Here is a 23515-nt window from a genome sequence, read left to right as displayed (position 1 = left end):
CACTCTGGCAGCAAAAGTGTGCACTGTTAAATATGTACTCCTGCTATAACTGCTCCCCAGTCTCCCCCACAATTAAGCTGTGTGAGCAGTGAGCACTACTCAGCACAGTCAGATATACATAGATGATATTATCATGCAGCACACTGAGGCTGAGCACAGATATGGTATGTGACTGTGTATCGTTTTTTTTCAGGCAGAGAACGGATTATATTAAATAATAAATAAAACTGGTGGTCACCACTAGTATAACTATCAGCAAAACTCTGCACTCTCTGAGTACTCCTAATGCTCCAGTAAATCAAGTGTCTCACTCTCTATCTAAACGGAGAGGACGCCAGCCACGTCCTCTCCCTATCAATCTCAATGCACGTGTGAAAATGGCGGCGACGCGCGGCTCCTTATATAGAATCCGAGTCTTGAGAGAATCCGACAGCGGGATGATGACGTTCGGGCGCGCTCGGGTTAGCCGAGCAAGGCGGGAAGATCCGAGTCTGCCTCGGACCCGTGTAAAAAGCGTGAAGTTCGGGGGGGTTCGGTTTCCGGGAAACCGAACCCGCTCATCACTAATCATAAGGACCTCTGTTTTATCCGGGTTCAGTCGCAGCCAACTGGCGCTCATCCACTCCAGTAGTTCAGCTAGACAGCCATTTAGGGTTGCTATTGGGTTATCAGTGCCCGGAGCAAAGGACAAGTACAGTTGTGTATCATCTGCATAGCAGTGGTAGACCAGGCCATGGCGCCTGATTATTTCGCCCAATGGGAGGATGTATACTGCAAAAAGCATGGGGGATAGTATAGAACCTTGTGGGACACCACATGGCAATGGCACTGGTGGTGATGAGTATAATCCAGATGATACTCTCTGTGACCTGCCTGTGAGAAATGATTTGAACCAGCTTAGAACTGTGCCATCCAGACCACAGAAATGTATCAGTCGCTCAATCAGAAGCCCATGGTCCACGGTATCAAATGCTGCCGAGAGATCCAGAAGGATTAATATTGAACAGTCACCTCTGTCTTTTTGCCATCAGAAGATCATTTAACACACACACCAGGGCTGTTTCAGTGCTATGTCTTCTCCTGAATCCTGATTGAAATGGATCATAAATATCATGGGTTGTCAGGCGGGTTTCCAGTTGATTTGCAACGACTTTCTCAATAACCTTTCCTAGGAAAGGAAGGTTTGATACCGGTCTGTAGTTGGTCATGCAGTCGGGATCTAAATTAGGTTTTTTAAGAAGCGGTCTAACAATTGCTTCCTTTAGGTGTCCAGGAAAAATGCCTGTCTACAAAGAGCATTGAACAATTTTTGTAAAGACAGGACCAATTATATCCATACAACCTATTAGAAGCTTGGTTGAGGCTGGGTCCAGATCACAGGTGGTGGGACGCAAAATCCGAGCAATTTCAGCAGTGTCCTTTACATCCACTGGATCAAAGCTGGTCCATGAAGGCAGGTAGCTTATATTGGCAGGCTTTGTAGTTTGGCACTCCTTTGATGGCACTGTGGAGATTCCAGCCCGGATGGTGGATATTTTATCTGCAAAGAAGTTTGCAAACTCATTGCATCTTGCCTGGGAGAGGGTCTCATCAGTCTGCAGGCATGCTGGCTTGCAAAGCATCTCCACTGTGTGGAAAAGTTGAGCTGGCCTATTGTTTGCAGCTGTGATCTCATTTGACAGGAACTGTGCTTTCTTACGAGTGATTGTCGATTGATATTCTTCGTTATGCTTTATTAGTTTTATTTTGTCATCCATTAGGTTAGTCTTCCTCCATCGTCTTTCCAGTCTACGCCCCCTTTTCTTGAGCTCACTAACACTGTTGTCGAACCATGGAGCTTGACGTTGTGGTTTGCGAGGTCTTATACGCACAGGGGCGATAATATCAATTGCAGCCATAACATCCCTATTATAATAACGGACTAGGGAACAGGGATCTTCACAGGCACCCAGTATAGCAGAGAGATCCAGATTTGCTGCAAGAGCCTGGGGGGTCATACCCCTCCTTGGACGATACCTGGTCAACTCCACGGGCAGAGATCTTAATTGAGGGGTTGCAACTGAGAACCAGAGGGAGTAGTGGTCTGACCAGATGACTGGGTTTATTTTTAGGTCAGTGACTTCTAATCCAATCTGAAAGACAAGGCCCAGAGTGTGACCGCTTTTATGTGTGGCAGAAGGAATGACCTGTGTGAAGCCCAGACCATTCATTGTGCACAGGAGGTCTTGGCCAAGGCGTGAGAGCTCATCATCCACCCATGCATTGAAATCCCCAAGGATGAGCCATCTTTGATGTTCCAGAACCAGGCCAGCGACAGTGTGTGCAATTTCTTGCAGAAATATCTTTCCATCTCCAGGTGGCCGGTAAATGAGAAGTACTCTGAAACCTAATCCTGTCGAACTCCGGGCAGCAATGCACTCAAATAAGCGAGTAGTTTCAATAGGGTGGACCCTAAGTTTAAGTTCTTTTTTGAAGCAGATAGCCACCCCGCCACCCCTGCGGTCCAGTCTTGGGTTGTGGATGACAGAGTAGTTTGTTAGTACTGCAGCCTTTAATATAGGTGCTGCATTTTCATCTAGCCATTTGGGAGTGATTGATACATTTACAAATTTTAAAGATTATGTCCCAAACCTCCTTAGTCAGGATTTGAGAGAAGTCTTTTTCCCATTTGCTTTGGGAGGGCAACTTCACATGTACTCTATCTAAAAGCAGATATTGGTACCACCAAGAGATATTCCTCCTCTGCAATGGAGATTTGAGCCGGGATACCAATACTGGGGGAAAGGACAATTTGGTCAATGGCAGTGACACATAGCTCTGCAGCCAATGTCTCAGTTGTAAATATTTGTAAAAGTCCCCGGTCGAGACATTAAACTCACTTTGAAGAAAGGAGAAAGAGACCAATACATCCTCCTAAAGCACATCCTTCAGGGAAATTAAACCAGAAACAGCCCAGGAATCAAATTTCAAGGTTGGAATCAAGGCAGCTATAGCTTTCAAAGATAACTCACTAGAAGATACGAATTTGCGCCAAACTTGAACTGTAGTGTACACTGCTTTACTGCGACCATATTAAATCTGGGAGACTAAATGGTAACATCATCGTTCTTTCAATAATCGCCCATGGCTTCAGGGAATTGGGATGAAACTAATCTCTGATCTGGCTTAATATACAAACGTAGTAGTATATTTCAAAATCTGTTAAGGCAGCGCCACCTCTAGTTTTCGGGAGAGAAATAGTGTTTCTAGCAATTTTGGGCTTACATCCTTTCCAAATGTATTTAATAAGGATTCAGCTAAGTTTATAATAAAGGTGTCTAGCAAGAGGTCTATGGATAGTACGATAAATGTACGTAAGATAAAGGTATGTTTATATTAGCATAAGCTGTCAATTGGTTTGCTTCAGATATGGGTTATCCAGCTAGGTGGCAATTACCTGTGTTCTAGAACCTAACTAGACTTGCGATTTATCTTTGCCCATGATTTGGAGTGAAGTGCAGGGCATGGCCCACTCCTCAGTTGGTTTGGTTGGCCATTTTTGACAGGTGTGTTTGGCACGGTAGGTTTGTTACTGATTTGCTGTGGAAGAATGTTGTTGCTTCAATAGCCCAGTGTGTTTTAGGTTTGGGGGGTATAGTTGCTGAATACATCTTATCTGTTTCCAGTATATAACCATCTATATAAGACATATTGAGTTTGTCTTATGGAATAGGGCTTGTTCTTATTAAAGGTTTTTTTTTAGTTTTAGGGTAGTGGTGTAAAGTTAGTATAGGTCGTTGGGGCAACCCAACTTAGGTCGACCACTGAAGGTCGACAGTGCCATTAGGTCGACATGCATTAGGTCAACATGGGTGTTAGGTCGACATGTACTAGGTCGACAGGTCAAAAGGTCGACATGAGGTATTTGACTGTTTTTGGTGTCGTCTTCTCCATAAAGTGACGGGAAACCCAAATTAGTGCACTGTGTCCTCTCGCATGGCTTGCTTCGCTCGCCATGCTTCGGGCAAAGATTACCGTTCCAATCGTAGTCCACGTGGACCGTTAAGTATGAAAAAATCTAAATATTTAAAAGAAAAAAAGGTGAAAAACTCATGTCGACCTTTTGACCCGTCGCCCTAACACATGCCGACCTAATGGCACTGTCGACCTAAATTGTGTCGACCTAACGACCGTAACCCGTTAGTATGGTTGCAGGCTTTGGTCCATTAAAAAAACAACCCTTGTTTGGTGGGAAAGGATGCCAGACAGTGGACATCTTTCCACAGTAGTTTTGAAGTACTCTACCCTCCATTACATGAGTTAGACTAATTTTACCCTATTGGGATCAAAGGCACCACGCGGCCGAGTGACCTTTGTGTCATTTGAAGTGAAATTTTTATACCTCTAGTTTCATTGCATTGATGAGGTCACATTAGACTTAGACCTCTTGAGATTTTTTTTTTGCAAGGAGCATTTTTGTTAGCTGGCAATTCTGTCTTTGCCACCATACAGGTTTAAATAAAGCTAAACTTCTTTATGCCAGTAATATCTTGTATTTTTATTCTTTAACTTAAATTAGAGCTAAATTTAATTAATTTGAAGTGCATTGTGTTCACAGGCTGTCATCAGTCATTAGGGAGTTTATGAACCTGTATTTTCTATGAGAATAATTTTGTGGCTTAGAAACAAGGACTGACTACAAATATTTGCCTCATCCTCATTTTATTTCATTTGTCAGTGTATGTGTATATTCACTCTGCCCATGTTTAGAAAATCGTGGCACACAACTATGGCAATGTAGAGCCATACACATTTTTGTCACATCTACACTTATGACCACATAGGTGAACTGGGGTGTGAACAGAGGTGTCTCTAGGGCGGTGAATACTGCACCCACATGTCAACCTTCCAAGGGAGCCAGGTGTTGCACTGTGACATTCTCGTGCAGCGCCTGGCTCCTGTCACTGAAGAGAACCCTGAAGTGCAGCCAGTATGAAAAAGATATGAAATTACAAGTGTGCACTATTGCTGACAAAGCTCACCGTCAGAGAAAAGTGTCTCCATACACTCAAAACAAACACATAAACTAAATAGTCACAGACAGGAGTTATGGCGCTAAAACATAAATATCACATCCGTTGGAAGATGATATGGATTCACTGTTGTGGCAACAATAATTCTTTCATTGACTGATGACACAAACAGTCCTCAGTGGTTTGTCTCAAAAAGAACAAATAGTGCACAATAGTGTAAGACAGTGCGAGAGGCTCTGCCCACACTAGAAACATAGAAAACTAGACTATTTCTTTTTCAGTCCTCAAAAACTCCAGCACGGCAATTTTTAAAGTTCCCACCAGTGGCGGCTCCAGATGTGGGGCTGCAGCACAGTTCAAATAGCGGAGCCACACCAACTGCCAGTGAGTCAATTGGGATGACAGTTGGTGGCGGTTGGTGAGTCTCTCCTATTTGCACTGCAGCCCCACCTCTGGAGCAGCCATTGGTTCCCTCCATAAAGCAAAAAAAATCAGGAAAAAAATCCTATAGTGTAATACTGCAAATTTATAAACAAATGAAACAACACACAATTGGATAAAATATGTAAGCCATATGGACTCATACCAGATGGTGTGGTCTAAACCGTGAATGGCAGACACAGCCGGTGTCTCCTGGGGCAAACCAGCATCTCTGGGAATGCTGTGTATGCCCCTGGAGTGATGTAATCGAGAATTTCCATGAGCTCACAAGCACTCCCTGTAAGGCCACCCCCCCGCCCCACATGACCATGACCCCACATGCCACATCTAAAGGGACGTTCACAAAATGACACCTATGTAGACCTGGACGAAAGTGAAGATTACCTGTTAGGTGTCCTAATATAGGGCAATTGCAAGTACTCATTCATGAGGATGACTTGTAGTAAGCTACATACAGATGCATAGAATTCTGCAACTGGGTGAATATGCCATTCAATGGCTGCAAACATCCGAATGCTGCCATCAAATAGTAAAAACAATGGTTTCTAACCATCGCGTTCCGATGTCCATCCCTACTATATACCTCTGGTCAACTATTATTAAAGGCTATTTGGAATGACTGATCCAAACACTATATATCTTCAGTAGCACAGCTCAAATGCACTGTAGATGAGCCAGTGGGCTGTAAAGAACTTAAATAAGGGAACTGGAAGATATAATTCAGGGGTGGGGAATGTCCGGCCTGCAAAGTAATTTTGCCTGGCCCGGCCAGGGTACCAGGGAAACTGCAGGTGGGACTAGGAGGCTTACAATGGAGGCGGGCGGATGTAGGAGGAAGTGAGTTAGGGGGTTGGCAAAAGGCGGGACTAGGAGGGGGACGGCATCCGACAGAGAGGTGGTGGATAGAGGAGGACGTGGGTTACCGGCCAAGGCAACCACGGGCTGGACTAGGAGGAGGTGTGGCCAGGCAGGCAGGTGGACATGGGTTGCATGCGTTACGTGGGTGCTTGGCATGGTGTCTGTATGAGTGTGTTCCCCGCGTGTCTTCCGAGCTCCTGCTGTTCTGAGACTCCTGTGCCCAGCTTCTAGCTTACCTGTTCACCAGAGGCTGCAGCTGATCAGAGGAGGTGGTGGTGAGATAGTATGGACCTGGACCTGTGGTCTGGATGGGAACTGTCCTGCAGTGGTGGTGAGTGCTCTGTTGGGGACATCATGTGTAACTGGCACTATACTGGGGCATTATGTGTAACTGACACTACTGTGGGCATTACTGGGGGCAGTAAGTATAAGCAGCTGTTACTGTGGCCATTATGTGTAAGGAGCAGTAATGAGGGTATTATGTGTAGGGCCATGCCTACTTTCCCAGGAGTGCAATGTGTGCTTTGGGAGGGTGGGGCCCTTAAAAAATGGCCCCCAAATGATGATAAAAAAAATCCAATTGGCCCATGGCAGAAAAAAAGGTTCCCTACCCCTGATATAAATCTAAAGTGTGTGGGAGGAGGAGAAATTAATTGAAGTATCTGTATGTGTGTGTGTATGGTGGGGGTGAGGGAGGACAGTGGATAAACAAGTAATTAAATGGTGGTAAGAAATGTTTTGATCTGGATGCAATGAGCTTATCTTGGGGAGTTGGGGACAAGAATTTTTTTATACAATGTCATTAATTGATTGATTGGGGCATTGATTAATCTTGGTCATGGCATAAAGTGATCTTGAGCGGCATGAGAGTATAAAATGAGTAGGAGAATGAAAAAAAATATCTGGTTTGAGGGCCACTAATTGCTCTTTGCAGGCATGATTTTGAGGCTGTAAAGTGATACACCAAGGGCCTCTTAACTTGCTGAAGTAGACTCCCTCCCCAGTGATAATAGTTTAGGTCAGGGGTTCTCAACTCCAGTCCTCAGTTTCTACCAACAGGTCAAGTTTTGTGGATTTCTTTAATCTTGCACAGGTGAGTTAATTTATTTTGCTGGGTCGGCATTTATCCCATCTGATTCCACAGACAGAAATCCTCAAAACATGACCTGTTGGTAAAAGTTGAGGGTTGAGGGCGAGGCAGATAACCACTGTTATAGCTGATCACAGGGGTGGGAAAATTTCACTGCAATTCAGAAAGTCCCTGTTCAGTGAGAAGCGCACCCAAGATCAATTTGAATCTAAAGGGCCCTACACATTGAGCGATCCGCCACCAAGCTGCCCGACGGCAGATACAGCCAATGGGCGACCTGGCGGTGGGGGGGGGAGGGGGCAGTGACGGTGCTCCCCCGTCACCCGGCTCCATAGAAGTGCAGGCAAATATGGACGAGATCGTCCATATTGACCTGCATGCACAGGCGACGGGGGGAACCAGCGATGAACTAGCGCGGGGCCGCGCATCGTTCATCGCTGGTGCCTCCACACTGAAAGATATGAATGGTATCTCGTTCATTAATGAACGAGATCGTTCATATCTTTAAATATTATCACCCAGTGTGTAGGGCCTATAACACTCGCTTGTTAGTGTGGGTAACCATACTGGGACTAATTCTGGTCTGCTGCTACTGATGCCAAGACTGAATTGTGAGATCTGGTAAAGTAAAAATATATTTATTTCTGCTGCGGGGTACACTGGGCTCCACAAGGAAATACATTGGGGTGTAGAGTAGGATTTTGATCCGAGGCACAAACAGGCTCAAAGCTTTAGACTGTTCCCAAGATGCACAGCGCCGCCTCCTCTATAACCCCGCCTCCATGCCAGAGAGCTCAGTTTGTAGTTGGTGCCTGCAGTAGCAGGTCACTTAACAGGGGGCTGCTTCTGGCAGCCCGTTCTCAGCTTACAGACTTTAAAGAAAGAAGAGGACTATACCAAGGGCTACAGCAGGCTGCGTCTGATCGACGTCTCTGCTGCAGCTCCACCCTGACAAGTGGGAGGTAAGGGGCTCCGTGCTGCACTTTTGCACCGTGATCCCGCACGGCCATAGGAGGCGAGCCGCGCACACGCTGGCGTGGATACAGATTACTGGGCTGCTTGCTCCACTAGCCACCAGGGTGATTATATAAGGGCACAGGTCAGGGGGGACGTTGTACCATTACCCCCCCCCCCATTTTCTTTACTGCCCACACGCCCGGAGGGGATGCCAGCAGGGGGAGCTGCATATCTCTTCCTCACTCCTGACCAGCGGCCATCATACGTTGAGCTGAGCTGTTTCTAGGACTGCAGGGGCAAATCCTCCTCTGTGGAACCGCCTGACTGCCAGTGCTGTGTTTCCCACAGGACACTTGAGTATTCTACCTGTCACTGCGACTGTGCTAGTTAAGAAAGAGTGCATACTGTCAGGGTTGTGTGGTACAAACACCCTGTGATATACATCCAGTGCTTACTGTGTTTGTTATATCTAATAGTTTCATGTATAGCCATACTGAGTATTACTTTGTATTGCTAGTCCAGTGCAGTTTATGGTGCATAATTCTGCATGGTACGTGTGTGACTATGGGGGTCATTCCGAGTTCGCTCGCTAGCTGCTTTTAGCAGCATTGCACACGCTAGGCCGCCGCCCTCTGGGAGTGTATTTTAGCTTAGCAGAATAGCGAACGAAAGATTAGCAGAATTGCGAATAGAGTAGCTCGAGACTTACTCCTACACTGCGATCAGCTCAGCCCGTTTCATTCCTGGTTTGACGTCACAAACACACCCTGCGTTCGGCCAGCCACTCCCCCGTTTCTCCAGACACTCCCGAGTTTTATCCTGGCACGCCTGCGTTTTTCCACACACTCCCAGAAAACGGTCAGTTTCCGCCCAGAAACACCCACTTCCTGTCAATCACACTACGATCACTTCAACAATGAAAATTCTTCGTCCGGACGTTATTAAATCTACTAAGTTTTGTGCTAAAATACTTAGCGCTCGCGCACTGCGTACCATGCACATTTTTGCCTTAATCATTCCGTTGCGAAAATCGGCAACGAGCGAACAACTCGGAATGACCCTCTATATATGTGTGTGTGTATGTAGCTGCTGCGTGGTTGCCTTATTGCAGGGTATTTCACTCAGCGTGCTATTCCTATATTACTATACCTGTGGGGGCCAAGTGTTTCAGGTTTTTTTCTGATAATATAGGGTTGTTTCACAAGATTTACTACTGCAGTATTTTTTACTTGTGAATTATAGTTGCGCTATATATATATATATATATATATATATATATATATATATATATATTATATATTATTCCTATTGAACCCTCGGTCTGTGCCAGCTGAGGCTGTTATTCTGAGAGTTCTTCCTAGGTGCGGTGCTGCTGATTGTAAATTAACTGTTTGTACCGGGTTGCCCATTACGGTGAGCATTGTTATGTCTGCTACACGTGGCAACGACATTGGGGCCTCTCCCACACTGCGTGGTAGTGAGGTCACTGACGGAATGGAGGATAATTTAGCAGCTGAGAGTTCAGATTCAGGGGCTTGTTTGCCTCCTAGTGGGTCGGTAGTACTCTGGACATCACAAGAACCACCTTGGGCTACGTTCTCCACATTGTTAAGCACTATTGTAACTAAATTGACACCCCCTGTGGGACCACCTGTGCCGTTACCACAGATTATGGTCCCCGCTGTGAACCCGCCATGGGCTGATCAGCTTTCCACTCAGTTACAGCGATTTTACCCGATCCATGTCCAAATCTAAGGATCACTCTCGCCCACATAAGACTAAGTCATCTTCTAAAAGGGCCATTACTTCCTCCCGATCCGCGGCCTTAACTGACTCGTCCTCTGAGGAGGACGGTGCTTATACTGACCCCTCGGACACTGATGCTGATGTTTCAGATGGGGAGGGGAAATCGTCCGTGGATGTCTCGGATTTGATTGAGGCGATACGGCTCATTCTTCAGGTGGCTGATGACTCTGAGCCTGAGACGGTCTCCAAGAAACCTGATATGTTTAAGCGTAAGAAGGTGGTTAAGCAGGTTCTACCCTACTCTAAACACCTGATTGACATACGTCAGGAATCCTGGGAAAATCCGGGGACAAAGTTTACACCGAATAAGAGACTGTTGGCCCGCTATCCTCTCTCTGCAGAGGTGTGTAAAAATTGTGAAACCACTCCACCTGTAGATTGTCATGTGGCGCGTATGGTTGTTTCCTCTGCCCTGTTCGTAACTATCGTCACCTCTCTGAAGGAACCGACGGATCGTCGGGTGGAGGGCTGTTTAAAAGCGATTTATACCCTGTCTGGGGCTGTTCAAAGGCCATCTATTGCAGTGACTTGGACTGCTGAAGCTGTTGAGGCGTGGGCTCAGGAACTTGAGGCGGAACTGCCTTCTGATGTTTCTGAGCATGCTCGACAATGTCTCTCATATATTGCCACGGCTTCTCTGTACCTTAAGGAGGCGGCCTCCGATGCCGGGGTGCTCGCAGCCAAGGCTGCTTACTGCATCTGTTTTGGCCAGACGTATCCTTTGGTTGAGATCCTGGTCGGTGGATTTGGATTCCAGAAAACCCCTGGAGGTTCTTCCTTTTTAAGGGAGACATTCACTTTGGAGAAAATCTCGATAAGATTGTGTCTGACCTGGCTACTGCTAAAACAGCCTGCTTGCCTAGTACGGCTCCTTCCAGGGTGGGGAGCCGACTTCTTGGTTTTTCCCAGGAATGGTTGAAGACCATTTCGGATACCTGGGTGAGGGAAGTCGTTGCTCGAGGTTACGCCACACCCTTTAAGAATCGCCCCCATCATCGATTTTTCCTGACAGATGTGCCTCTGGATTCGGCAAAAGAAAACACGTTGCACTCTGTGGTACATTCCCTCCTGTCCACAGGAGTGGTGGTACAGGTGCCTCTGGCTCAGAGGGGCAAGGGGTTCTATTCACCACTGTTTCTAGTCCCGAAACCGAACGGGTCCTCGCGGTCCATTCTCAATCTGAAGTCCTTGAACAAGCATGTGTGAATTTCCAAGTTCCGTATGGAAACGCTGCCCTCTATTGTTCTGGCCTGGGGACTATATGGTCTCCCTGGACATACAGGATGCTTACCTACATATTTCTATTGCGGTATCTCATCAGCAGTACCTGCGGTTTTCAGCGGGCAACCTACATTACCAATTTCGGGTGTTACCTTTTGGTTTGACAACGGCTCCGCGAGTCTTCACCAAGGTTATGGAGGTCATGACGGCCACGCTACGCCGTCAAGGGGTCAGGATATTACCATACCTAGATGATTTGTTAATCCTGGCGAGTTCCCCAGAACTTCTTCTTCTGTGTCATCTCGATTTAACAATCCAGTGCATGAAAGCCCACGGATGGCTGATCAACTGTAAGAAATCCTCCCTGGTTCCGGCTCGGAGCATGGTACACCTGGGAGCGTCATTGGACACCCACAACCAGTGGCTGTTCCTGTCTCAGGAGAAAGTCCTGAAGCTTCAGGACAAGATCCGATGCTTCCTATCCTGTCCGCAAGTGTCGATTCATTCGGCAATGCAAGTGCTAGGTCTCATGGTGTCGGCTTTTGACATGGTGTAGTATGCTCAATTCCATTCTCGCCCTCTGCAGAAGTTGATTCTGTCCAAGTGGGACGGTCTGCCTCACCGGATAAGATCTCACATGATCTCCCTATCTCCGGAGGTCCGTCTGTCACTGAGCTGGTGGCTTCAGGACCAACGATTGAGCAGGGGCCGTCCCTTCTGGATATCCAACTGGGTCCTGCTGATGATGGATGCCAGTCTGAGAGGTTGGGGCGCGGTGTTGGAACAACACTCTCTCCAGGGTCGGTGGACCGAGGAGGAGTCTCTACTCCTGATAAACATTCTGGAACTGCGGGCAGTGTTCAATGCATTGACAATGGCCCAGCATCTGATACAGAACAGACCTGTTCCAATACAATAGGACAACGCCACAACGGTTGCGTACTTCAATCATCAGGGCGGCACTCAAAGCCGCATGGCAATGAGGGAAGTATCAAGGATTCATCAGTGGGCAGAATGCCATATGCCGGCCATAACAGCAGTGTTCATTCTGGGCGTTCTGAACTGGGAGGCAGACTATCTCAGTCGTCAGGACGTGCATGGCGGAGAATGGAGCCTACATCCGGAGGTGTTTCAACTTCTCGTGGACAAGTGGGGTCTCCCAGATGTGGACCTGATGGCGTCTCGACACAATCACAAGGTTCCGGTCTTCAGAGCAAGGACAAGGGATCCTCAAGCAGCGTTCGTGGATGCTCTATCAATCCCGTGGAACTTTCGGCTGCCGTATGTGTTCCCTCCGGTGTTCCTCCTGCCCAGAGTGATACGAAAGTTCAAGCAAGAAGGAGGAAAACTACTTTTAGTCGCTCCAGCGTGGCCCAGGCGGCATTGGTTCTCCGATCTACAGGGCCTCTCGTTGGATCTTTCCCTTCTACTTCCACAACGACCATACCTCCTCGTTCAGGGTCCTTGTGTTTACCAAGATTTGGCCCGTCTGGCTATGACGGCATGGCTCTTGAAGCTTCAGTCCTGAGGGCCAAGGGTTTTTCTGAGGCGGTCGTTCAAACTATGTTGAAGGCCCGTAAGCCGGCTTCTGTTTGGATATACCATAGGGTCTGGAATGCTTACTTTACTTGGTGTGCGTCTCACAATCATGACGTTTTCAAGTTTAGTACGGCCAAACTATTGGCCTTTCTACAACAAGGCCTGGATTTAGGCCTGCGTCTGGCCTCCCTCAAGGTTCACATCTCTGCCTTGTCGGTTTGGTTTCAGAGAAAGATTGCTACCTTACCTGATATCCATACATTCACTCAGGGTGTGCTGAGGATTCAGCCTCCTTATGTGCCACCTGTGGCCCCTTGGGATCTGTCGGTGGTCTTGGAGGCCTTACAAGAGTCTCCGTTTGAGCCTCTTACCTCTGCTGACCTTAAGTGGCTATCCCTTAAGGTGTTGTTTTTGCTGGCTATTGCTTCAGCTAGAAGGGTCTCGGACTTGGGTGCCTTATCCTATAAGTTCCCCTATTTGATTTTTCACCGTGACCTGGCGGTTCTTCGGACACGCCCAGGTTATTTACCCAAGGTGGTGTCTTCTTTCCACCTTAACCAGGAGATTGTGGTTCCGGCCTTTAATTCTCCTGAGCTGTCTTTCAAAGAGCGGTCTTTGGATGTGGTACGGGCTCTCTGTATCTATGTGAAGAGAACTTCCTCCATTAGGAAATCCGATTCTCTTTTTGTGGTGTTTGGTTTTCACAAACGTGGCTGGCCTGCTTCTAACAGTCATTGGCCAGATGGATTAGAATGGTGATTGCACATGCTTATGTACAGGCTGGTCGTCCGGTTCCTGCTACCATAAAATCCCATTCTACTCGGTCGGTTGGACCTTCTTGGGCGGCCCACTGTGGTGCGACCCTTGAACAATTGTGAAAGGCGGTTACGTGGTCCTCGAGGAACACGTTTATTAGGTTCTATGCTTTTGATACTGCTGCTTCCCAGGATGCTTCCTTTGGACGCCGGGTTCTTGTGCCCACTACAGTGCGTCCCCTCCCGTGAGGAACTGCTTTGGGACATCCCCGATGTATTTCCTTGTGGAGCCCAGTGTACCCCGCAGTAGAAAACGAGATTTATGGTAAGAACTTACCGTTGTTAAATCTTTCTACGAGGTACACTGTCCTCCACAAGGCGCCCACCCTGACGCACTTAGCTTTTTTGGGTTGGTATTGGCATAGCCGCTGGCACCCACTCCTGTTGTAAGTGTGTGGTGAAATTGGCTACGAGCGGTTGTCATCTCTGGTACCTGCTACTGCATTGGGCTGGTTAACGAAACTGAGCTCCTGTGCATGGAGGCGGGGTTATAGAGGAGGCGGTAACAACAGTAAGTTCTTACCATAAATCTTGTTTTTGTAACATTAATGAAAGCGCTCCCAATAGTTAGTACTGTTTAATATTTAAATCAAGTGCAAATGCCATGAACTGTGCATAGATTAGTCTAGATATATTAGGCTTATCTATTTAAAGATCATCTGACATTGCGCCAAAGTAGCACGTTAATGCATGCATACATAACTAGTGTAGTTGGTCTGGGAGTGTCTTAATTTAGTAGCCCCCTCCATCATATGTGACAAAGCAAGAACTGGTGAGAGAATATGATCTTCTGGGGCGCAATTCTGGCAGTGATATATCACTGCAGAGGGGTTGGGCGAGCAGGACGAAATCCGTTTTGGACATGTGCAAAACAAATGTATTTTTTAAAAGCTGGGGAATGCAGTGGAATGGCACAGTTGCATGAGATGAGATCATGTCAGCTAAAGCCCAGTTAAGTGGTTAAGTAAATTAAGGAGCATTTTTATAACTGCAGAGGGTGTGTGGTAAAAATAAAATCACTAACAAGAGAGTGGATGGTGTTTTTGGTATGAGGGTCTAATTACAGGATACAAAGTGAAGTTATACAAATCAATTGAATTTTCCAGATTCTGAATTTACAGCACTGAAGAATTACTTTGACGGAAATTGATGAATACTCCGGAAAATTCAACCATACATTGGACTATAGAGCCTCCAGTAATTCCACAATATCAACGTGTAAGATAACTCTTGAGGGTGGGGTGCCCCTGGTGTGAGTAGTGGGGCATGCTGCTATGAATAGTGTCACATATAGGTATTGGAAAGCAATTACACATAACATGAATGTATGGCTAGAAATCAAAACAAAAACAAGTATCTGTTATACATAGGCAGAAAATGAGAAGTTACAGCTTTTTCATATCTTCTGTGAAGCAATATGACACAATAACCTTTACCTTAGATAGAAATAGCTGAGTCTAATCATTTTTGTACACATTGTTTGGCCAAATGAGGCACTGCTGTGCTTGCATAAAACGGACTTATGCAGAGAGCTGGAATCACTTCCTTTTATATGCTGTGTGAAGTGAACTGATGTTCCAGAATAACTTGTTGCGTAATGGGGGTCATTCCGAGTTGATCGTAGCTGTGCTAAATTTAGCACAGCTACAATCATCTTCCCTGACATGTGGGGGGACGCCCCCGCCCCCACCACCCCGCACAAATACAAAAGCGCCTTTGTATTTGAGGAGTAACTCCCGGCCAGCGCAGCTCCTGCGGCTGGCCGGGAGTTAATTGTCGCTGCCGCTGGCCGCAGCAACTGCGTGAGACGTTATGCAGCCGCCGCGGCCCGCCCCCCCAATGGTCCGGCCACGCCTGCATTGGCCGGACCGCTCCCCCTAAACTGCGGCTTAACGCCGCCGTTCAGACCCCTCCTGCCCAGCGACCGCCTCTGTCTCAGAGGCGATCGCTAGGCAATGAAAGCTGCCATGCGCCGGTGCATGCGCAGTTCCGACCCGATCGCTGCGCTGCGACAAACTGCAGCAAACGATCGGGTCGGAATGACCCCCATTGTGCAGAGGTAAAAGTTCACCTGTCACCAGTATAGTGTATGAAGCCATTTTGTGAACTATTCATGAATTTAATTTAACTGTGAGGTTAATGCATTGTGGAATTTCCAGCCAGGGTAATCTCACCCCACAGAGGTGCAAAAACAAGGAAGATTCCCGTACTATAATGAGATGAAATCTGCGCAAGCTCAGATAGTGCTCGGTTACAACAGAGCCTCACATTTAATTAAATTTGCTCCTTAGAATGTAGGTGGTCAGTAAACTAAGATTTAGAGCCTGGTGAATAGAAGTAAGTCCTCATAAATAACGGTAACGATAATGAAAATTGTAAAATTCTTAAAGCGGTTCAGCACATTTGAGTGGAATTTTGTGCATTTCAACCAAAACCGATCTGTGAGGAATTACCTCATTTAATTTTTGATCTGCTCAGACTTGTCCCTTACTATACCACACAAAGCAGAACGAACTGATGACACCCGAAACTGGGAGGAGGAGTGGCCAACGGGGAAGGTGTGACAGCTCAACGTGAAGTTTATTCACAGCTGCAAAGTGGTCACGCTCAACGTACAGGGGGTGCTGGTGTCTGATCTGGTAGACGGTGGCGGCGTGTGGCGAAGGGAGGAGGGCGATAGCTAAACTCACACATTATGCAGGAAGAGGATTGACTGCTTCTGCCACTACATGTGCCATGTGCTGGGCTGGAGAGAGAGGCTACTGCAGCAGCCAGTTCTCTCTCTCCTTGCCCAAAGTTCCTCTGTCTGCAACGGGGAAGTGGAGGGAACAGTGGAACTTGGGTACCTGCTGGGTCCCCCCAACAGATCCAGGCCTGGATAAAGAGTACTCACTCTGCCACTCCTTCCTGCGCCACTACTTAAATCACACTAACTACCTTGAGTTGGCAATCCCTACTGTAAAGTATGCTACATTAGGAATTCCTTTCTGCAGAATGGTAAAATAAAAGTTGATCCTGAAGAAACGCCACATGGCAGGACTGTAACTAGATGTGGGCAAGTGGTGCTGCTGTCCAGGGAGCTGCACTAAGGGGCTGCACCGTGGCACCAGCATTTGACTTGCAAGGTGTCTGGAGCATCACCCTACAGCCTACATAGACACCCGCAGCTTCAGACTTTTTCCTTCACCAGGCAGACCCTTCTAAGTAATCTTCAGCAATCAATTCTAGATACTTGCCTTGAACAAACAGTAATATTTAGGTAAGGCTCAACCGCTTTAGGCCAGAGTACGCTTTAAAGAATACCTCCCAACATGACCCATTTCAGGAGGGACAAAACCCACTGATTCCAGACTTCCCTCTTAATGTACAGTATGATTACCTCACCTGTATTGGAACCCCTTTCTTATCAATGAACTAGTTCAACACAGGTGACAGAAATCATACATGAAGAGGTAATTCTGGGAACAGAGCATTTTGTCCCTCCTGGAATGGTGTCATGTTAAAGTATCTGTATACTGTAGCATCAAAACGATTCCTAGTGTTAGTCACTATATTGTCAGAGCAGAATTTAGTCTTGATTTCTAGCAATCTAATGAGCTGGTTCACAAAAACGAATGCCTCCACTTAATATATGGGACACGTCGACTTTTAGCATTTTGTCTGTGACTTTTGTGTATTTTTTTTATAAAAGTCTCATTAGTAAACAAAAAGAATATGCTAAATTTGTATTTATGCAACTAAATAATATTCCACTATATACTGATTCATGTAAAAACTTTTTTTTCATTTAACTGTGAATGTATCTAGTGTTGCATACCTCCAAACATGACCCTCTCCAGGAGGGACAGAATGCTCTGCTCCTGGACTTCCCTCTTAATTTATGATTGCCATCACCTGTGCTGTAACACCTTTCTTATCCATTAACCTGTTCAAAACAGGTGCCAGCAATCATATATTAAGAGAAAAGTCCAGAAGCAGAGCATTTTGTCCCTCCTGGAGGGGATCATGTTGAGAGGTATGGTGTTGTCAAATTATCCTGAACTTTATACATCTGTGCTTGATCATTCTGTTGCAGCACAATGGCTGATGATACAGACGAGTTCTGTACAAGATCATCTTATTATGGTATGAAAATATTCAAGGAGATTTTAGCAAACTTCTATATGGAGATCAGTTACATTTTTATCAGGTTATCTTAGTCCCCTCTCCTAAAGAATAAACTCTTAATGCTTGTGTAAATTATTTTAATGCAGTTAGTAGTTAATGCACTTTTTTTTAAGGGAAATATGACCTATTGGCTCATTCTAAATGTTATGTAGGATAATATATCTGCAATGCTTACTTACTATCAGCTGAAGCGCTCAGTATGCAATCAGCCAATAACAAGCAGCTACAGTGCATCTGGAAAGTATTCACAGCACTTCACTTTTTCCACATTTTGTTATGTTACAGCCTATTCCAAAATGGAATAAATTGATTTTTTTCCCTCAAAATTCTACACACAATACCCCATAATGACAACGTGAAATAAGATTTTTTGAGATTTTTTTGCTAATTTATTAAAAATAAACTAAGAAATCACATGTACATAAGTAATCACAGCCTTTGCCTTGAAGCTCAAAATTGAGCTCAGGTGTATCCTGTTTCCACTGATCATCCTTGAGATGTTCCTACAGCTTAATTGGAGTCCACCTGTGATAAATTCAGTTGATTGGACATGATTTGGGAAGGCACACACTTGTCTATATAAGGTCCCACACCTAACACTGCATGTCTGAGCACAAACCAAGCATGAAGTCAAAGGAATTGTCTGTAGACCTCCAAGACGAGATTGTCTTAAGGCACAAATCTGTGGAAGGCTACAGAAAAATATCTGCTGCTTTGAAGGTCCCAATGAGCACAGTAGCCTCCATCATCCATAAATGGAAGAAGTTTGGAACCACCAGGATTCTTCCTAGAGCTGGCCGGCCATCTAAACTGAGCAATCGGGGTAGAAGAGCACTAGTCAGGGAGGTGACCAAGAACACGATGGTCACTCTGTCAGAGCTATAGCGTTCCTCTGTGGAGAGAGGAGAAACTTCCAGAAGGACAACCATCTCTGCAGCAATATACCAATCGGGACTGTATGGTAAAGTTGCCAGACGGAAGCCACTCCTTAGTAAAAAGCACATGGCAGCCCACCTGGAGTTTGCCAAAATGCACCTGAAGTACTCTCAGACCATGAGAAACATAATTATCCGGTTTGATGAGACAAAGATTGAACTCTTCGGTGTGAATGCCAGGCGTCATGTTTGGAGGAAACCAGGCATCGCTCATCACCAGGCCAATACCATCCCTACAGTTAAGCATAGTGGTGGTAGTATCATGCTGTGGGGATGTTTTTCAGCGGTAGCTACTGGAAGACTAGTCAGGATAGAGGGAAAGATGAATGCAGCAATGTACAGAGACATCCTGGATGAATACCTGCTCCAGAGCGCTCTTGACCACAGACTGGGGTGAAAGTTCATCTTTCAGCAGGACAACGACCCAAAGCACACAGCCAAGCTATCAAAGGAGTGGCTTCAGAACAACTCTGTGAATGTCCTTGGGGTCAATTCAATTCGGCAACTTATGAATAGCGCCGGGAATTAGCTCCTGACGCTATTCAATTCAGCTAAAGTTAAGTCGGCGAATGCCCGTTCTCGCCGATTCAACAGGTAGTTTTGTCGGGAGAACAGGCATTCTCTGACTTAACTACCCACGGCGATGCTGATTCCCGACAGAATCAGCCTCGCGCCGGCCGCGCGGCAGCACTTTTGTCGGTTTTCTTCTCTCACCCCCCGGGGATGAGAGAAGAATTCCCAACAATTGCAGGTAACTAGCAACTGAATTGACTAGCGTCGGGAGCTAATTCCCGGCGCTATTCATAAATTGCCGAATTGAATCGACCCCCTTGAATGGCCCAGCCAGAGCCCAGACATGACCCCGATTGAACATCTCTGGAGAGATCTAAAAATGGCTGTGCACCGACGCTCCTATCCAACCTGATGGAGCTTGAGAGGTGCTGCAAAGAGGAATGGGTGAAACTGACCAAAGATAGGTGTGCCAAGCTTATGGCATCATATTAAAAGAGACTTAAGATTGTAATTACTACCAAAGGTGCATCAGCAAAGTATTGAGCAAAGGCTGTGAATACTTATGTACATGTGATTTCGTAGTTTTTTTATTTTTAATACATTAGCAAAAATCTCAAAAAAAACTTTATTTACATTGTCACTATGGGGTATTGTGTGTAGAATTTTGAGGGAGGAAATTAATTTTTCCGGATGCACTGTAAATAGTTTTGCTGATAGTTGTCATCTACATTATTGTATATCATTACACCAACCATCCACCACCCACCAAAAAAATGTCTGTGTGAGGTTTTATCAGGGGTTATGTCCACGTCTAATTATGCAGCAATCAATAAGATCTATTGTACTCTTATAGGGGTATTCAATGCATGTCGGATTCTCTCCGGAGAGGATCTGACAGTGCGATATTCAATATGTGGGCAAAGCCGTCTGGTTTTGCCAGTTTTCGACAATGCCATTCTGACTTTTTTTAAAGTCAGATTGACATTGTCGAAAATGGGACAAAAATCTGTCGGATTTGGCCGCAAATCCGACAAAACACATGGATCCCTGGCTATTCTGCCGATCCACTTGTTTTCCAACAAGTCGGAATTGCCGACAAGTCGGAAAAAGGCAGCGCCATTGACGACAAAAAGTCAGAAACTGCCGTCTTTCCGACTAGATGGCAATTCCGATTACCATTGAATAGACCCCTTAGATGTTCAGTACGTGTACATATTTTTCATGGAAAATGCACAGTGCAAAATTATTATTTTATGCAAAAAAATGACATACAAAAAAAATACATACAATTCTAAAGGTCCCTTTATCTGAAGCTGGCAGTACATATCACTAACTTAGCATTTTGCAACACTTTTAGGGGGAATGGATTGTCAAAGACGCTGATCTGTAACTTTGCCTGGTAGATTTAATAATGGCAATAGGAACAAGTGCTAAACACGCCTGATTTATTCTTTATTGCTATTGCTGTTTTAAAGCGGCTGATGGTTCGTGACTTTAACAACCTGCTTCTTCGTAAACTGGTTGGTGAAACACAAGTACAATTGACTGCATGCCAATACCTGACAAGGATATTCAGGCCAGATTGTGTATTTAAACACAGTGGGCCAAGCATCACTGCTAGCTAAAGGGGCAAAGGCAAAATTTTTAGGGGGAAGGGGGCATGGGGGATTCCATATGCTGTGTGTGTGTGTGTGTGTGTGTGTGTGTGTGTGTGTGTGTGTGTGTGTGTGTGTGTGTGTGTGTATCTATCTATCTATTTATATCTATATATATATATATTAATATGTGTGTGTATGTATAAGTGCTGCCATGATTTACTACTGTGAAGGGGTTCAGGGAGATGCAACCAGGCATTATTGTAATTAATGGAGTGCCAGCCATAATCCTCATTGTGGGCATACATACATACATACATACATACATACTGTACACACACATATACAGTAGCATACACACACTTAGCATACTTACAAACATACAGTGAGTATACATCCCCTTCCACATGCACATACTTACATACACATCACAGCTTGCCCTTTAATGTGTGCAGCTGTGCACCTCCTCCATGACCCTTAGTGCTGGGCAGTGGCAGTGCAGAGTCTCCCTCTCTCCTGTGCCGTCTGGGAGAACTTCCTGTGATTGCGGCGCACAGCCCGACAAATAGCTGGTTCAGTAGTCAGAAGCCTTGACACCTGAACAGTGTAGGCTGTGACCGGGCAGCTCTGGTCGTGGGTGTCCCACAGGTGTTGCAAGGATGTCTCTGAAAAAATAATTGATCTTTCAGGAGGGTTTCTGGGTACTCAGAACCCCCTCTTACGTGTGCCATTGACCTGGGGTTTCTAACAGATGAGGGGCCTTGTGTGCAGTGGTGTTCCCATCATGCAGTGGAGCCCCTCTTCATATCTATGCCAGTGGCCAGAGTCCATGCTGCAGAACCCCCTGTAAGTACTCCCATCAGCACCACCGTCTATTCACAGCCAGAGGCTTTGATGTGTGCTGTGCACATCTTTCAGAATATATCATGGAAAGATGGAGCCTATGCGTGCATGTACAGAAGGTTCCTCTGCATGGACTATCTCATTATCTCATGAGTGCAGGGAGTGCAGTGTCAGGCTAGCTGGATACATTACAGATATGCCATTGACTACTACCATGTAACATAGATTTGGTTATTTAGATTCTGGTGATTTAATATTGTTAGGTGACACTGCATCATGCCATCCACAGAGGTTGCTGGACCTGGCAGTTTCCAGGCAACAGGGGCTCTGGGTGGCCGCACTGCTTCCTGGTCCCAGCAGTTGCCTAACAACAAGGACTCCGGGCACCTGTGGTGTATCTTGGCAGTTTCTATGTGCAGCTTCTCAGCTGAATTAACTTGTTAATTTAGGGTCTGCACTCTCCCATTGGTCCCTACTCCTGGTAAAAGGCAGGTGATAGTTTAATTCTGCAACTCATTGCTGTGGTGTATGCTTCCTGGTTAAGCTCTGTGTCCTGAAACCCTGGCTTGGGTGAAAACTCCAGACTATTCCTGTTTCATTTCCGCCTGTGCCATGTCCTTGTACTCTAACTGGAATAGGGAACCCAGTTATCTCTGCATTACTTCCAGCATCTGTCAGTTAAATCAAGTATTACAGCGCATTTACTTTACTCTGCTCTTGCCATTTACACCACCTGCAGGTTCAACCCCCATTCCGTCTCATTACCTAGTTCCCCTTCCATCCGCATTTGCTCCTACCGAGAGATCATTCGGCAGTTTTTAAGCCCCTATTGTTGTGAGTGTAAGTCCAGGTGGCATCCTAAATACCAGTGAGTGTGTAGTACGCTAAGGGAACAAAGTGTGACTGTTATTGGGAGAAGACCTTGTTTGACTTTAGGAGTCTTATATATATATATACGCTCGGGTGTTTCATAACATGTATAGATAGTATAAAATAAATAATATTTGGTTGTGCCTTATACTAAACCCTAGATAGAGTTAGGCACTCAGCCAGTAAAACATATGTCAAGTATAAAAACACTTTTGACCCAGTTAATGATTTTGTTTATAATCTGTTTTGTGCTGTCTTTATAGACAAAGTACTAGGCTGCTTTCTGTAAGATGTACTGCTACAAAGACCATCCATGGTATACATCTGTGCGTATAAATATGTTAGGACTGAGATAGCCACCTGCAGCATCAGAAGATGCTGCATTACCATCTAATGTGTAAAGATGCAAACATCATTCGGACCATAAAAACTTGCACAAGCCCTATTGCAGGGATAGTTCTGCTGTCTGAGTATGGCCTCCTATGTGAGTGGTAGAACACAAAAACGCTATGAGGGGCACACCATTGAAACTCCTGTAACACACCCATGATATGCTTTCTCTTTGTTCATCTTTTGTGTCAGTCCCTGTTGTTTCCCAGTCGCCACCCAGAAACGCCCTATACATTGACCATACAGTTCATCCTGCGCGTACCTAAATTGCTACTACGGCCCTATAAGCACAATATCGAGATGTATGTGCAGTGCAACTTTTAGGGGTTTTCATGCATGTATATTAGCATAAGATCGTTCATCTCTGTGAACATCGGCATTACGCGTGACTCCGAATCATCGGCATTGCGTGTAACATTGGAAGTAGTTAAGTAGAGCTTCTTACACTAATCATGTTGCTGCA

The 23515-nt window shown here is 45.7% G+C and overlaps 1 protein-coding gene across 2 annotated transcripts in view; it reads left to right on the top strand.

Moving 5' to 3' along the window:
* LOC135049281 (amine oxidase [flavin-containing]-like) overlaps positions 1-23515 on the top strand; it is a 198747-nt gene that overhangs the window by 23041 nt on the left and 152191 nt on the right. The window contains exon 1 of one of the 2 annotated variants that reach the window (XM_063955626.1): positions 14880-14957. The exons of the other annotated variant lie outside the window; for it this stretch is intronic. The gene's annotated coding sequence lies outside the window, so the exon portion shown is untranslated. Of the gene's footprint in view, positions 1-14879; positions 14958-23515 lie in introns of those variants that run through there. 2 annotated transcript variants of the gene reach the window in all.

Source organism: Pseudophryne corroboree, chromosome 2, assembly GCF_028390025.1.
Source record: "Pseudophryne corroboree isolate aPseCor3 chromosome 2, aPseCor3.hap2, whole genome shotgun sequence".
NCBI lineage: Eukaryota > Metazoa > Chordata > Amphibia > Anura > Myobatrachidae > Pseudophryne > Pseudophryne corroboree.
This window is presented reverse-complemented; position numbering and strand designations above follow the sequence as displayed.